Source organism: Malurus melanocephalus, unplaced genomic scaffold (genome assembly GCF_030028575.1).
Source record: "Malurus melanocephalus ecotype Western Australia unplaced genomic scaffold, MMel_1.1 scaffold_146, whole genome shotgun sequence".
NCBI classification, from domain to species: domain Eukaryota; kingdom Metazoa; phylum Chordata; class Aves; order Passeriformes; family Maluridae; genus Malurus; species Malurus melanocephalus.
The window spans coordinates 850595-866222 of NW_026623378.1; the positions used below are offsets into that span (position 1 = coordinate 850595).

The window sequence follows — 15628 nt, forward strand, 5'->3', positions numbered from 1 at the left end:
TAAAGATTTTTAAAATGAACTGCCATTGGCAGAATGTTAATCTCAAATGATTTGCTACACACAGAACAAAATTAAAAATAGCTTTAAAAATCCTCTTCCAATAAGTTACTCTAGAAATATTCCAATGTTACATACAAGRCCTTAAAGATCCCTAAAATACCCTAGAAATAGTCACTACTTTTATTCTGTATTTTACTACTCATTAATAGTATTCACTCACCATGATAATCACTAAGCATTATGACAAGATAATTTAAGAAAGCAGCACACAGCTTCAGCTTCCTGTCATACCTGAATATTCAGGTAGCCAGATGCCTAAATCTCTGTTTTCAAAAGTTACATTACACACCACAGCTTCAAGCTACAAATAAATTTACAGAAATAACAGACAKTAAGGCATCAGAAGACAAAGGACTACAGCAACATAATGCAAAAGYGTAGCCTACTTTCCCCTCCAGAAACACTCAAGCTTTAGTAGGTAAACTGTATTCTTTTAACTTCCCACTTTGATTTGGTGCAGCTTGATGATGAAYATCCTAAATGGCAAGTAGTTAATAACTTGATCCCTAAAATATGCAAAGGACATTATTACCTGCTGAAAAGCTGGCCCAGCAAGTAATAAATGCACAAAGATATTCTTTAAATTCTAATGTCTACTGTGAACTTTCCSTTCCCTAATTCACATACTTGACTTTATACTCCTCCTACATATAGTATAAAAAATTAAAGGACCGATTCATCTGCCTCACAACAGAGAACTGAATTATTCATAGCCATCTTCAGAGTATTTGGTTTCAGTTCAATTCCAGCTGTAGGGTTGTTTGGTTGGGCTTTTTTTTTTCAACAGCTCAATCCATGTGACTGCATAGTAGAAAATCTACTAAGACATTCGCCAACCAAAGAAAAACCATAAAAACCTCTTGATGCAGAGTTCATCACAGGAAACTCTTCTGGCAYTTCTATCATGCTACTCAAATCTCCCTCCAAAATTCAGTGTGGTCTTTTTAAAAAGCCAGATACCGCAGCTGCACAGTAACTTTGAAAAACTGCAGAGGCAGCATGCAGTGTAGTAACAGTTTCATACACTTAGAAACTGAAACAACTCTGGGATGAAGTGATGAACACATTATATGTTTGCTTGCAAATTGTGCAAGAAAAAGAAGGGTGAGCCTTATGCCAACAACTCCAGCTGGCACTGCAAGTGAGTCAATGCACCAGCAACAGCACCCATCTACTAAATCAATAACCTTGGTCCAAATACACATGTATGCAGAGGAACACAATGGAAAATAAAAACTGACAGAGGAAATCAAGCTAAGCAACTCGTTGCAGAAGCAAACTTATTCTACATMAGAGTGAGGATTGCATCATGTGGGCTTAAAAGAAGATTCTGTGTGTGAATGGCAGCTCAAGGAGATTTATATGGATTGCATTAGACAGGGCTAGTGGGACCTAAGAAACCAAGGGAACATAGATGTGGGAGAACATACATGGACATATGGGCAGCTGGGAGATTAACAGGATAGGTAATTACAGGTCTTATCTCTGTCATCATTTGTTTGGTGATTGTTACAATCACCAAACAACTTTTATCTAAATTTTATTACAAGTTTTCAGGCAAAGACTGCAGTCCTGTCTAAAACTGATCTGTTGAACTAAACACAATTTGACACCAAGATGGTTATTTGGCTCACATATCTCCACGTTAGCACATGGAATGCACACAGGCTGCTATCAACCAGACATGGTGGTACAGCAAGAACCCTGCTGGCACATACCAAAATGGATGAAAATCACAAGCCTTCATTTGCCTACAGCAGTATCTGTAATGAGTATAAAGTTACTTCTAAATGAGGTACTTAAGTTATTACTGACCATAAAATAACTTCTATTAGTACTTCCTATTGAAGTTAAATAGCAGCAATACCATTCTGTATTTAGTTCTTCTCACTGGCTGTTACTAGAGCACTACAATACCATTTGGCCTCAAGATAGGTACAGCTGGTTTACAAGTACATAAAACCTGTATTCAGCGATAATGTAGTCACAAAACATGAGATCCCATTTTTTTCCTTATTTGGAGCACTTTCAGTAACAAGATGATATTTAGAAAATGAAACATCAATGATTTAGGTATTGCAATGGAAATGCTTCTAAATACTCCTGCAGTAGCAAGGAAATATTTTAAACCAGAAATCAGTGTTCTAAGAAGTTCCACAGTCTAACACTGTAAAAAAAGTTAAATCAAAATATTGAGTAAGAAGACACAAATTGTTCTACATAACTGTTTCTGAACTATACATATACAAAAAGAAGGCAAGCAAGCAAATGACATTTCTATTGCTAATATTTAATATGYACCTACTTGCCTGCAGGATCAGGGCCTGTGGTTTCTAAAGTTGTGCTCTAAAAGAAAAATACTTCCCTGGATCTGAAACAAAGATATTTCTTCTGTAAATGCAAGCTTGCATCATACAGAAGCATCCACTGAGCAGTTGCATCAGCCATTTTACTTAAAAATCATTATTTTTGGAACCAAAGGATGCAAAAATCTGAACACTGATAATACACTTTCAATTCAGCCACTCAGACAGTCTTCATTGTGTTTGAAAATTGGAGTAAAGGTAGWAGGCTTTTGTGATTAACCTGATAATTCTTTCCTCACTGCCTTTGTGCCTTTTGGGATGGCCACTTAAGTAAATGCTATTTATTGATTTTTGTTTTGCAATACATRAAAATATATAATTAAGGAGATATGAGCATACAGTGGGCTGCTGCAAACAAAAGAAGTTAAAAGTTCTAGAGAACACTGACCTTTTGAGTAAAAAAGAAAGATAAAGGCAAAAGGTCAAAGATACACAAACGTGCCRTGCACGTTTTGGTGCAGAACACTCATTCCCCAAGCCCTTATTTTTGAGAACTATTTAAACAACTAAACTGCTATACCTTCTGTCAAGAAAGATATTRTTCCATATAATTGAGCATATTAAAAAACCTCACCATATTAGAATGGCATCCTTGTGGCTTTTTTTTTTTTTAAAAAAAACTATTTAGTTAGCAGAAAAATTTTCACAGGTATCATCACCAATGAAAATCTATGTTGGAACTGAAACCTGATAAACTGAGATGGATAAAACAATACAGCACCTAAGATGAAAGCAAGGTAACTGGTCAAAGAAACATCAGATGAACTGCCTGTAGGTCTGATTTATTAGAATCAGAAGACAAAAATACATATAAGAAATAATTAAAAGCCACTCTACTATTATTTTCTCATCTTTACAAAAGCTTTRCTCAAAAAAGATTAAGTTTTATAACAAAAACTTGGATGCTGACTGCACATTCATAGACAAAAATGGCACATGGCCCCTGTTTTGGACAACAGACATAGGTAAGAATGCTTGTRCTAAGTCCTTGTGCTTTTGTACTGTGGGAGATAGGGTGTTGAAGAGGAATGTAATTCTTAAATTTACTATGTGAAGTAATCCACTTWATTTTACTACCATGTAAGTAATATACTGCCAGGAAAATACCTTTCATTCTCCATCACAAGTGGCTATGTCAGCAGTAGACTTAAACAGAAGCTGCACTTCCTCTTGCCTTTAAGACAAGTGGGGTATTTTTCATTTGTCAGCATCACTAAACAGATCAAGTTTACTGTCTGTTAACCAAAAAAAAACCCAAAAATCAAGAGTAGTCTACTCCAAGAAGTCATACTGGAGCACACAAGTCATCACTAAATCAAGACATGTCCCAAGGCYATTCAAAACTACAAGCTACACAAGGAGCTCCAGGAAGAAGCCAGATGGCACACAAACCCACAAGACAACTTTAGACCAACAGCCCAATTATGATTTCATTTACTCCATCACTGTTCATATAGGATCCCTCCAAAGGTTCAAACATTTAACCTTCCTGCAAACACAAATAGCAGCAAGTACTTTTTGTCAGGACCGAACCTATAGGCCAGACCTATCTATTCCCTCCCCACCTGAAGCCACATTGAGCACATTTTATTGTTCCTGAGGTGTGCAGCTACATCCTTTATGTGGTGTCATTAGGGTATTTTTGTGAGGTTCAAAGGAGCTGGCGATCTGATGCAATCAATAGCTGATCTCAGAAATTTCACATCTCAGGAAGATRAAAGCTGGCTTTAAACATTTCTGTAGATCCTGTCCCTTTGTATGTGAGCATTGTAATTGAAACAAAGCTCTTGAGAGATAACCGCTACATGGCAGTGCTGACTTTTATATCCCAATTTAGAATTTCGGTTTTTGAAAAGGCAAAGGAATTTCAAGTTTTTTTCAGTATTTCCCTATTGCACATATGCCAAGTATACACTTCAGCCTTAAGTGAAAAGAATATGCTCTTCTATCCAGAAGCTKGAAGGTTTAAGATGTTTTAAGAGATAAAGCTCCCTTAAGGAAATATAACCTTCAGACTTGGGACAAAATGTCACTGCACACTGGTTGACAGCATCACAAAGATCACAGATGGTTCACTGCCCACACTGGCTCCTTGTTGTGGCCACAGAGGGAATGCACCTCCCAGCTTCTCTGCAGAACTGCATCAACGTCAGCCAAGCAAACACTCTTTCACTGCTATTCCAGCTAAGGATTGAAGTTGTTAATTTACTCAGGCATTGCAAGAAACCAACATAAAAAATTCAGACTATTTTAAGTGAATGAGAACTACAGCGAATCTTCCGTAAACAGAAACAAAGTTTTCAAGTCTTTTGGCATTTACCTAGCAAAAACTAAAGGTATGACATGCAAAGAAAAAGAGCATTAGCTTTTTAATATATAAGCCTTTACATTTCAATGGGTTAGATGGATGTTAGTTTAGCAAATTGGTTAAGCTTTAACAAGGAACAGGTGACACTGAGTCACTATCAACACAGCTGAGTGAGCCAAAGGTGCCTTTTAGAAGCAAATTTCCTTATTTCAGAAGTARCTTTTCTCTCAGACTTTAGGGCAGCAACGCATTTTGAGTATTTATTAAAAATAATTTACCTGCTTATACTTCCAAAAAGTGTAGATCACAATTTCTATCCTACTGTGYTCCAAAAAGTTAAATGGAAATATCATCACAACTGAACAAAACATGAAGTGTACTGATTAAATGCCACAAACACTGATCTGGCCTGTACCCTTTTCCATGGTAATTCAGCTGTCTTAAAACACCTCAAGCAAAATAAAGGTATGATGTAACAAGTCATCCTGGGTGTCCCTCTACTGTTCTAAGTCACAGTGTGTAGCAGCAGGGCACAGCAGAGTAACTACCAATAAAAACTTTCTCGTACCTTTGTTCTCAGTCAAAGCACGTAATTTTCTTCACTGTTTTTGTAAGAGGCAATACCTCAATCATTATCTGTACTGTGCTATGACTGCTGTGTACCTGCACTCAGCTGCCTTTAATTCTGTAACTTTTACGAATGTTTTTATTCCTTGCAGTACGACATCATAGTGAAATTTTAAGATGTTTAACTTTCAAAGCTCCTGAAGTATGAAGAGTYAAGGATGGAAATGAAAGAGGTTTATCTGTTTATCCATTTGTCTTCATGCAGAAGCTGCTCCAATCTGAAGTAAAAATTGCTTCTTTCTGCAATATAATGCAGAAAGAGTAGAGATTTAAGAAATGGTCACYTTGTAGTTTAACACATCTTGTGTACTGGAACTGTAATCCTGTTTGCAAATGCAATTTTTTTCTGTATGTCAAATGTTTCAAGTTCTATACTTTATTTTCCCTAGAGCAGAAACAATAGGACTGATGTACACAAGGCCAATATGGCTACTAGCATATTAGCATATTTTCAATCCAGACAACCATGTGAGCTGCTGTACAAAGCTAAAATCACAGCAATCTTCAAAAAATACTTTAAAATTTAAACACTAGAAGAAGTGTCACGTAGAAAAGAAGCGGCAGTGCCAATGTTAGAAATCTACCATTTTAACAAGAGTTCTGTTTTTTGCCCCAATACACAAATGAGTTTGATACTAAAGGAGCTCTGAAGAGTGCTYTGCAACCTGCCCTTATTCCATGTCAAGTGACATCCTTTACAGATACACAGTTACTACTCTGTGTGACTCATGGTAATTCAGTGCCATGAACACACATGTGAATTTTACCTTCTGTAGAAACATGAAAGAGGACAATTAGAGGTGCAGAAACACGGGGAACTTGCTATCCATTCCATACCAAAGTACTCTATGTATCCAGCTGATGATTTCAGTAACTTGCTTGTGCACAGGGAATATAAATAATTATCTACTGTAGTCTTGAGCATATAACAGGAAATGAGTTTCACATTATAACCTKTTTATATGAGCTTACTTTGAAACATTTTAAAAATAGCAGATAAAGCAGAAAACCCCAAAAGCTATTACTAAACATGACTAAACATGTGATCCATTATCTTTCTCCAGAGATTAGTAACCTTTACAACAAACCAGAAGGAAAGGAATTCAAAAAGCAGTACAGTTTGTTCTATCTYAGCTAATGTTCTCAGTTACCTGACATTGCATTGCAAGAACTATACATATGTTAACATGACATATATAAAAAACTTTATCTTGCAGGTAAAACTAACAAACCATCTAAATGAATGGCAGTTTAGGACCCATGCACTCATAACAAGCATTAAGTGAGGTATGGCAACATTTCATGTTAACCATTATGAAAAACTGAAGCAGAAGAAAAGATTGAGGTAAATAAAACTTAAAACTAAACCGCTAAGACATCATATTGGTCAGCACAAATCTACAAAGCAACACATGGAAATTCATTTAATATGATAAAAATCCGATTAAAAAATAATTCAAGGCATCTTTTCCAAAACATAGATAGTGAGGTATTCAGAGACAGGTGAGAATCAAAACTTTAACATGCTTTTCTCAGCAGGAACCTGTATTACATTACAATATATTATACAACATATTATGAACTTCAGCTCTCAACAGAAAAACCATGCAGAAAACTGAATTGCCTGAAGACAGTGAGAAAAAAWTAGTATGGATGGAAAGTTTCACAAAATGAGCAAGTGCAAGGATTTGATTTGATGAAGCTGAAAAGAAAAACATCCAAAACAGTGTCCACTTAAATTGCATTCCCCATTTAAAAAGGCAAATATAGAAGAGGGAAGAGGAAACATCACAAGAATCAAGTACTCTGTATATTGTGTAGTTTTTAATTCCTCTATACGTTATGATGCTACTTGATTATTCTTGCTCCATATGGCAAACAAGTAAGTTTTACTTTACCAGCAGTTTAGGAAGTTAAGCTTATAATCCTAAATGGGAACCAGTCCCTTTACCTATGCTTATCCCTTTCCCTTGGAAAACAGAGTGTTTAGAAAACAAGCATTTAACATTTTATATCCAGGTAATGTTAAAGCATTAAGTACTGATCCTGAAAGTTATTCTGTGCAGTTCCATTCTCCAGGCACCCCTGAAATGACACACTGTTCATTGGGYATCTTAGCTTTCCTTGTAGCATGTAAACATGTAGAAGGAAGCTGTCCATCAGTAGTATTCTCCAATGCTGAGCACTGCAAAGCCACTTATACTGTACTGCTGGAAACAATGGTGGTGTTATGCCAAGTTTTTCCTCTCCAAACAGAGCCCAGTTTCTTAAGACTATAAATATCGAAAAAATGAAAGCCCATTAAATTTTTTTTTTCACTCATATTTACCTCTCAAAAAAGACAATTTCACTCTAGCAGCCAACATCAGTATTTTAGAATATGTAAAATTATCTAGGCTTTTCCACATTATGTTGGATTTCTAGTCTAGTTCCAGGCTCCATGACAGAAATTTGCCACCACGCTTCACGTTAATAAGAATGTTCATGATATTTCAAGAATAATTCTATCCCATTATTCTAAAAATTAAATACTGACTTCTCAGTTCTCAACTTCTCAGTTCTGTCAAGTACAGAACCATTGGAAGAAAGCTTGCCATTGGTTGTCTGACATTCCCAACAAAAAAGCACAATCATATCTACACTGGCACATTCCCAAAGAACTTGTGCCAATCTCAGTATTTATTTYCTTTGTTAAGTAATTCCACCTGACTTGGCATTTCAGAAATTTTTATAACCAAATATAGTCTCAGGTCAAATTATATTACCTACTCTTCACCTGCCATCCTGCCATACCAATTTGCTGGATGAAGACTTGCTGAAAGACAGATTTCTTTTTGGACATGTTAAGCAGACAGTATGAAAATAGCTGAAATGTGCTGCCAAAACCTGTATGGGATGTATTTGACAACCATTCCCTTTTATCCAAACTGACACATTAGAGTCTCTTATGAAGATACGGACAGTGCTTGTTTTTCCAAGGGAACTGTGCATTCCTCTAACACTAATTTCTATGAATTCTTTTAATACAACAGAACCTAGAAAAGCCTACATAACTTTTTATTTTTCATCATCAACATAAAATTAATGAAATGCAGTTCAATTAGACCTCACTGTTTCTGTTCCCAGGAATCAGTAAATTGAATATGCTCTGATAAAGGATAAACATTCAAGACAAGAACTATTTTACTTACCACTTGGGAAAATAATCTAAAGATTTCCCATAGTTCCTGAGGAAAACCAAGTCTGAAAGGAAACAAAAACTGCATCTATTCATCAGAAAAGCAAATTCCAGGAGTTTATCCTTCAGAATAAATACTACCCATGCTCTGTAATTTCTGACCTATATTCATTTAGATATGAGGACCTTACAAGTTTGAAATTGGCTTGGTTACATACAATACTTAATGTATTTGTCCTCCCATATTTTTAAGAAGTTGGGAAAAAATTATCATGTGGGTTTTTTTTCATGGAAACTGAGGCAGTGAAAGGTTAAACAATTTACTTGGCTAGCACAGTAAATTGAAACAAGTGTAGAACTCACTGAGTGAATCTTACTTACTCACACCTTAAACAATTACTGCACCTCAAACATTCCCTGGTACATAATCCTTCACCTTTTTGATAACACACAAAACTACTCTTTTCACCTCAGCTTTTCACCTTACCTGTTGAGATTTTAAGAGTCATTGTCYCTGGTTACCTCATTTCTCTATCTACACTTTTCTCTTCCTGCAATATAAAATTTATTATCCTCCTCTGCTTTTATTGCATTCTTGAGGTCTCCTGGTGCTGGTTTGCAAGCACAAAATATCCAAATGATTCAAAGTCAGGATAAACACTGGGCATCTGATACGACTATTTTTTAAAATTTAGTTCCTGAATCTCACAGACTATTTGAAGGAGGTTCTCTCTTACCTTATATATTGTGCAGAACACACCCACCCAATCAAACCTTAGTTTTCAATATTTAAGAATTACTTTAAGTCCTGAGGCAGTGCACTATATTCTGTTGTGACTTTAAGACACACTCTGAAAGAAAAAAGATGAATGTTTCATTAAATAACTGACTCTTTTTTCTTTCAGTTAACAGGCCCATTAATTCCTTTCAGTAACAGGCCCATTAATTTCTTTAACTTAAATAACCCWCACTGAATTAGCCATCTAATAAACAAGAATAAATTACACCTAAAACATGGGTTCACTGTAGGTCAGGGGTAAAGTATACAGAGATAACAGAACAATGAAAGAGTGGCTTCTAATTCCTTCCTTCACCTATTCATCTATTAYTTCCACGAGGTTTTTGATCACATGGGGAAAAAAGCTCAATTTCTGCTTATATAGCCCCCATTACATTTATGTAAATGCCATATTTATGATAATGCAGCCTTAAAACCTGAGGTGAATGTATTGCATCCTCTGTTCAAGAAAATCTCTAATGATAACTGAACAAACTAAAAGCACATATTATTTAGACTGCCACTTAGTGTTCCCTTATTAAAGAAAAACACCAGGCTTATCTGAAAACTGGTAAGACAAAAARAAATCAGGATAAGCTTTTACCAATTTCATGGTGATTTTGACCCATTTAGTCAGAAGAACACAACGTACTAGGCCTTCTGAAACCAGAAAATCTCTTACTAATGATATGCAGAGACCCTGCCTTACCAGTCAAATAAGCTTACCTTCAACCTACTGGCTTTCAAAGGAAAAAATAGAAGAATTAAAGTAGAGCAGATAAATTAGATAWTATCTTGTCAACATTGACAAGATTRGACAATAAATAATAATCAAGAAAAACGTGATAACATGTTTTCAAAAAATGTTCAAGTGTGCTCAAGAAGGAAYAATTTTATTAAAACAGAAATGTTTTTTATTTCTGAGATTCCTCTGGATGAGCTGTACAACAGTGATTTTGTGCTAGATCTCTGCATYCAGTAGGCACCAGGAACAATCTTGAGGTCTGGGAAAGATGACTASGAAAAAAGATACCACATGTACACGTTTACTTTCAGCATAACCAGGGATTTTTTTTCAGGAAATCCACAGTGTGTTGAAAAATACTAGCCAATGTACTCCTGGACTTTTCTGAGAGATGATACCAATTTCAATTGTACCAACAAACTTGAATGGCAATTCTTTATGCTTTGTATCTAGGCTTCACCCACCAACATATTTCACAGAAAATTTAAGCATTCAAAGATATTTTAACAACCTTGATTTCCATAACCACTCTTCCAAAGTGAAAGAGGCTAAAGTTGATTTTGCTAATAGAAATGCAAACAAAAGCACTACAGGAGACTAGTATTTTCTAGTTCATAAGAGCTCTAATGTTTGTTATTTAAACAACACACACTATGTTTATGTCAACAACTTCTGATTGTCAATTGAGTATTAAACCAAGAAAAAAAACTGGTTTGCAGCCTCTGCACTGATGCTGTGATTCCTGGTTGGAAAAATCCTGGGTACAATTTTCAGCCAGACAGCCAAGGACACCAAGAGTCACAAAAAAAAACCATCTATTTCAATTGTAAATGTTACTTTCAAACAATTCCTATTTCACTCCTGGCAAACCACTTTCTACTGTAATTTGCTATGTTCACTGAAGTAGACAGTGCAATTTTCKAAAAAACATAATTTCCAGGAAATAAACTGACTAAAGTACTTTCTCTCCCTCCTAACCTTATTCAAGAGAACAAAGCTGGCATGCTCACAATACATCTGTGGARGTTCTTATGCCTGTGTATCTGTCAGCTTTCCCATTACCTAATWTTTCATTAGCTAATTTCAAACACATTTAACAGTTAGATGGAAATCTCAAATATTTCGGCATTGGGTAACTACATCATACCCTCTTTAGTGTTTTAAATTAAAAAAGAGAAAATACCAATCAAAAGCTAAAGATTATGCCACAATGASACAAACCAGCWACTTACACAGATTCTCACTGATACAGGAACTGAGAAAGGAGAAGCCTTCACACTGACCCATAAAAGCCTCTATCACAAAGGGCCACKTTGATGGGAAGGTCACTGAAATCAGATTAATTTGTTACTGACTTCAGCAARCTTCAGGTCAGACCTGCAGTCTCCAGAGAGAGCTACTTATTGTCCCACCCATATGAAAACCAGAAGTGGCATTACAAGGAATAAGTGCTGTTAAAAAACAYATTTAATATTTACCAGTTAGATTATCTGGCAATACTCATTAGCAATATATTGACAGTAACAGTATCAAAACACAGCACTGAGAATTTCTGTGTATCTATAGACTGCCTGACCAAGAGAYGAGGACAGCATCTCCTGCATACATGAAAAGCTTTTTATATCTCTCTGTCACAGAGCTGAAGTAACCAGTTGGCAACATCAGTCATCAGGCACAGCAACTATATACAGATGGAGACAGTAGGACTTTAAAGCTAACAAACATAAGCACCACCACTTTTCATGGCARTTAAAAACACTCACTCATGAGGTAGTTATCCAAATTTATTAAATATTTTGATTTCTGCAGCAGAATTACTAACAAGTTAAATGCTCAGAAAACTGCTCTGAACCATTGGTAGACTAGTCCATTTACTGAGGGTTCTTGTAAGTACCTTTCATTTAAGACTTAGGAATCCTTGTCAAATTCACATTCTAAATAATGGGTTGATAAATCTATAGCCAGAATTTTGAAATAAGAATGATATCTGGTTGCAGAAGTTCTGGAAAAGAAAAAAAAAACCCTCATGATTGATTAAATTATGAATTTAAATATTAYTTTTCTCAGCTACAGATTATTCTTGTTGCTATGCCACAACTGAAAAAACAACTTTAGCCTAGGCCCTACTAGGTTAAACCTAGGAACTTCCTACTTTAATTGCACAATTATGAGTTTCACTCCCTACTTTTACAGTGCTATAGACAAGCAAAAACATYACTATTTACAGATGAAGAAAATGATAGCAGCTTATTACTCGAATTTAGCAATCAGGAAAAACCTCAATTYAATGCAAAGTAATGCATAAAAACATTAAATAATCAGACAACAGGTACCTAGGTATCTCATTATAAGACAAAGAATTGAAAGTCTTTATCTCAACAGGAAATAATCTGAATACCTATTCTCCAATTTTGCAATATTGCAGAAAGCACATCTCTARGTTGCAGCACATGCAAATTAACTTCTCCAGCCTGCCTGGAAAACCACTAAATTCAGGTTCTTTTTTATCAAGGCAAAAGGAGTAAATGAAGAAAACCTCCAAGTTGGCTCTCCAGCTCTGCTGTGCCTCAAGCTGAAATTACTTATAAAAGTCTCCAAACCCATAGATCTAAGTATTGATATCTTATGCTATCAGTAAAAAGGCCTTTAAAAAGCTTTAGTACCTAACTTGTTGCAAACAGATGATGGAAATGAAGATTTCTAGTCAAGTGATCATTTGGTAAAAGTGCTCATATAAACAGCCACAAATTAAAGGAATCTTCTGAGATTCACCTAATTCATCTGCTGCCTGTGACAGCATGTCACAGTGACAGCAACAACAACACTGCAACAGTAGCAACACTGAAACTAAACAAATGTTCCACCCATCCCGGTTCAATCCTGTTACATCATGTACTGGCTTGGCATGAAAATGGAAGAATATAACCAAAAAATGTGGCACTTACAGTATAACAGCTTGTTCACAAATTTGGAATTATAATTAAGCTTGGATTATATTAATTATTCCTTAGATGTTTTAATATGTAGTACATTTATTTAAAATACACCTTTAAAAGAACAAATGCTGTAGCAACATTACCTCCCTTTTCTCTGAAGACTGAATGATGGTCCACTTTCCTGCACATAAAGAAAGTGCTGTCTCTTATCTTCACATCCCATGCCAAAACAAATTATACATCAAGTTTTCACTTTAAAGCAATGGGATGGTGGAAAATAAACCACATGAAACTGGAGAATATGCCAAGCTAAAGATCTGGAAAATAATTTGGTGGCTATTTGCCACTATTTTATACACTTTCCACTATCTGCATGCAGCTCCCATGAAGGAGGATTTCTGTCAAGTCCTACACGCTTTCTGCTTACCTGCASAGTCTCCATTTAACACAAACACACAGGATTCCAGCCAAGAGGAGTGTGAACAGTATTACACATTCCTGTCAGATTCATATCCTCCCATTCTCCCAGTGACTATTATGCAACTGTCCAGAGATCTGTTGACTCAGAGGCTGAACAGTTTCTGCAGCAGTTTGGGGTAAGAAAATAATCCCAGCTCTCACCTATTTAGTTACACTACCGAGGTCTACATAAAACAATACTGCATAACACTTAAGTCCAAGAAAAATACCCACATTTTTGCAATTTCTGGTGAAATGAAGGGAAGTATAGTTGCTCATATAGGCAATTCAAAGGTGAACTATGTGCTTCAATTTTTACAATATTTTTAAATTATCACACTGGGCTAGAACATCAGATTTACAACTTGCCACATTATTCCTGCAATCATTAGGAAAAAAGTCTTCCTATGTGTTACCAGTATTCGGAATTTATCTCAATCAGCTCTTCAAGCAAAGGGTAAGAACTGTCAAATGCTCCACGTGGTATGGCTCACAGCTTAAAATGAAATTTGCTGAAACAACTGTAATTCCACTTGCAGATTATTTTAAAAGMAATTTGTCTTCCCACAAGACACTTTACCGCAGAAAGGAACTGGTYCTCTGTACAGCTCAGCTTTCCTCCAGAGCACATTGTTAAATGGACACTCAGACTCTGGAGCCTGCACTGGAGGCAACCTCACGGTTACCTGGGATTGGAAAGGCTCAGTCAGACAGGGGCAGAGTTATTGAGAGCCCTGGGAGGGAGGATCCCGGATCACCATTCTCATCACTCTGCTGAGTTGGTAAGAAGACTGGAATGCAAGCTTCCCAGCTTCCATACCTATCCTAGCTTCTGAGAGAATTCAGCACAGCACATCTTGGGAATGTTTCAGCCAAAGTAACAAATTTTGATAGACAGCACTAAGCTGGACATAAATTACCATTTAATTTTATTAAAAACATGTCTTCCATTCATGATACCACTATTAATGATGTTAAGACATAGGAAAAAGATTATCCTAATCATCCACATATTCCCAAATAGCTAGTACTTCAAATAATATAATGGATTAAAGCAGAAAGTATCTGATTATTGTCTTAGATCCCTTTTTTCAGTAACACTTTAAAATCTGGCACATAGAAAATTACTCCACTTGCTATGAAATTGATAATTTACACCTTAAAACAGCACATTGCTTTAGGAWGGAACAAGACARTGTTTATTAYTRTTYGTATCTGTAAYAAATATAATCTGTTAAAATTTATATTTAAGAAGTTCTCGAAGCAGTTTAGAAAATGAAATCAAGTAGTTTGTCTCCCTCAGTTATACTTCACAGATTTTAAATAGAAACTGGTACCTATCATGTACACRCAGTTGAAAATGACCTKACTGCAAAGWCCATGAATCWYACAGACAGCTCMTACCACACAGGTATTGAGTTTTCTMCACGTATCTCTCTCTTCAGATGCAGGCCTAAGAACAACACTCAGTATGAAATTAATGAAGTTACTGAAACTTCTGCTTGTGAAGACAAAAAGATATCTTTTAATCCACCCATTTTTTTTACTGATGCTACTCTAATGTGAATCTTCTGACAGCATTCCACATACTACTATATCGTTCCTCTTTTATTATTGTGATTACCACTTTCATCCTTTCTAAAACCATTTTTAATATCCTCTARCAAACTGATTCTGATTCAACTGCTCACTGCTTAGCACATAGCAATACTGGAATGGGGAACAGAGATARTGTCTTACTCTTGCCTCCAGAAGGGGCTTGAGTCGAACAGAAATATGGTACAGACCTGCTGAGTTTGATCAACTGCCTGTAAACAAAGTCATCAAAATGTCCAAAATAAAACTTCCTAGGTATCTTATCTCTTACAATATTTAAAGAGTAAGAAATTTAACATACTGATTTAGTTATTCTCAGCATTYAACACACAGCTTGTTGAATATTCTGCCGAAATCCAGTCCTGTTTAGAAGGGAGGATAGTTATGGCACCGCCATTACTTCAAATACAACTGTGTGAGGCAGCCCCTGGACAGATCCACGTGGTTCTCACATTGTCATGTCCCATACTCATCCTCAAATACATCCACAAATGTGTGCTGCAAACAACCTGATACTGCAAGCAGCTGATAATTAAGTGRAGCTTATAAATCACAGAGAACACAGCTGAAAGCAA

At 35.9% G+C, this 15628-nt stretch overlaps 1 protein-coding gene across 6 annotated transcripts in view; it reads right to left on the minus strand.

Annotated features, from left to right (window-relative positions):
- Positions 1–15628, minus strand: part of SHLD2 (shieldin complex subunit 2) — a 30368-nt gene that overhangs the window by 13322 nt on the left and 1418 nt on the right. For 4 of the 6 annotated variants that reach the window (XM_057371396.1, XM_057371399.1, XM_057371400.1 and 1 more), the window contains exon 1: positions 8553–12063. The exons of 1 other annotated variant lie outside the window; for it this stretch is intronic. The gene's annotated coding sequence lies outside the window, so the exon portion shown is untranslated. Of the gene's footprint in view, positions 1–8552; positions 12064–15628 lie in introns of those variants that run through there. One more of the 6 variants, XM_057371397.1, reaches the window with a different exon arrangement.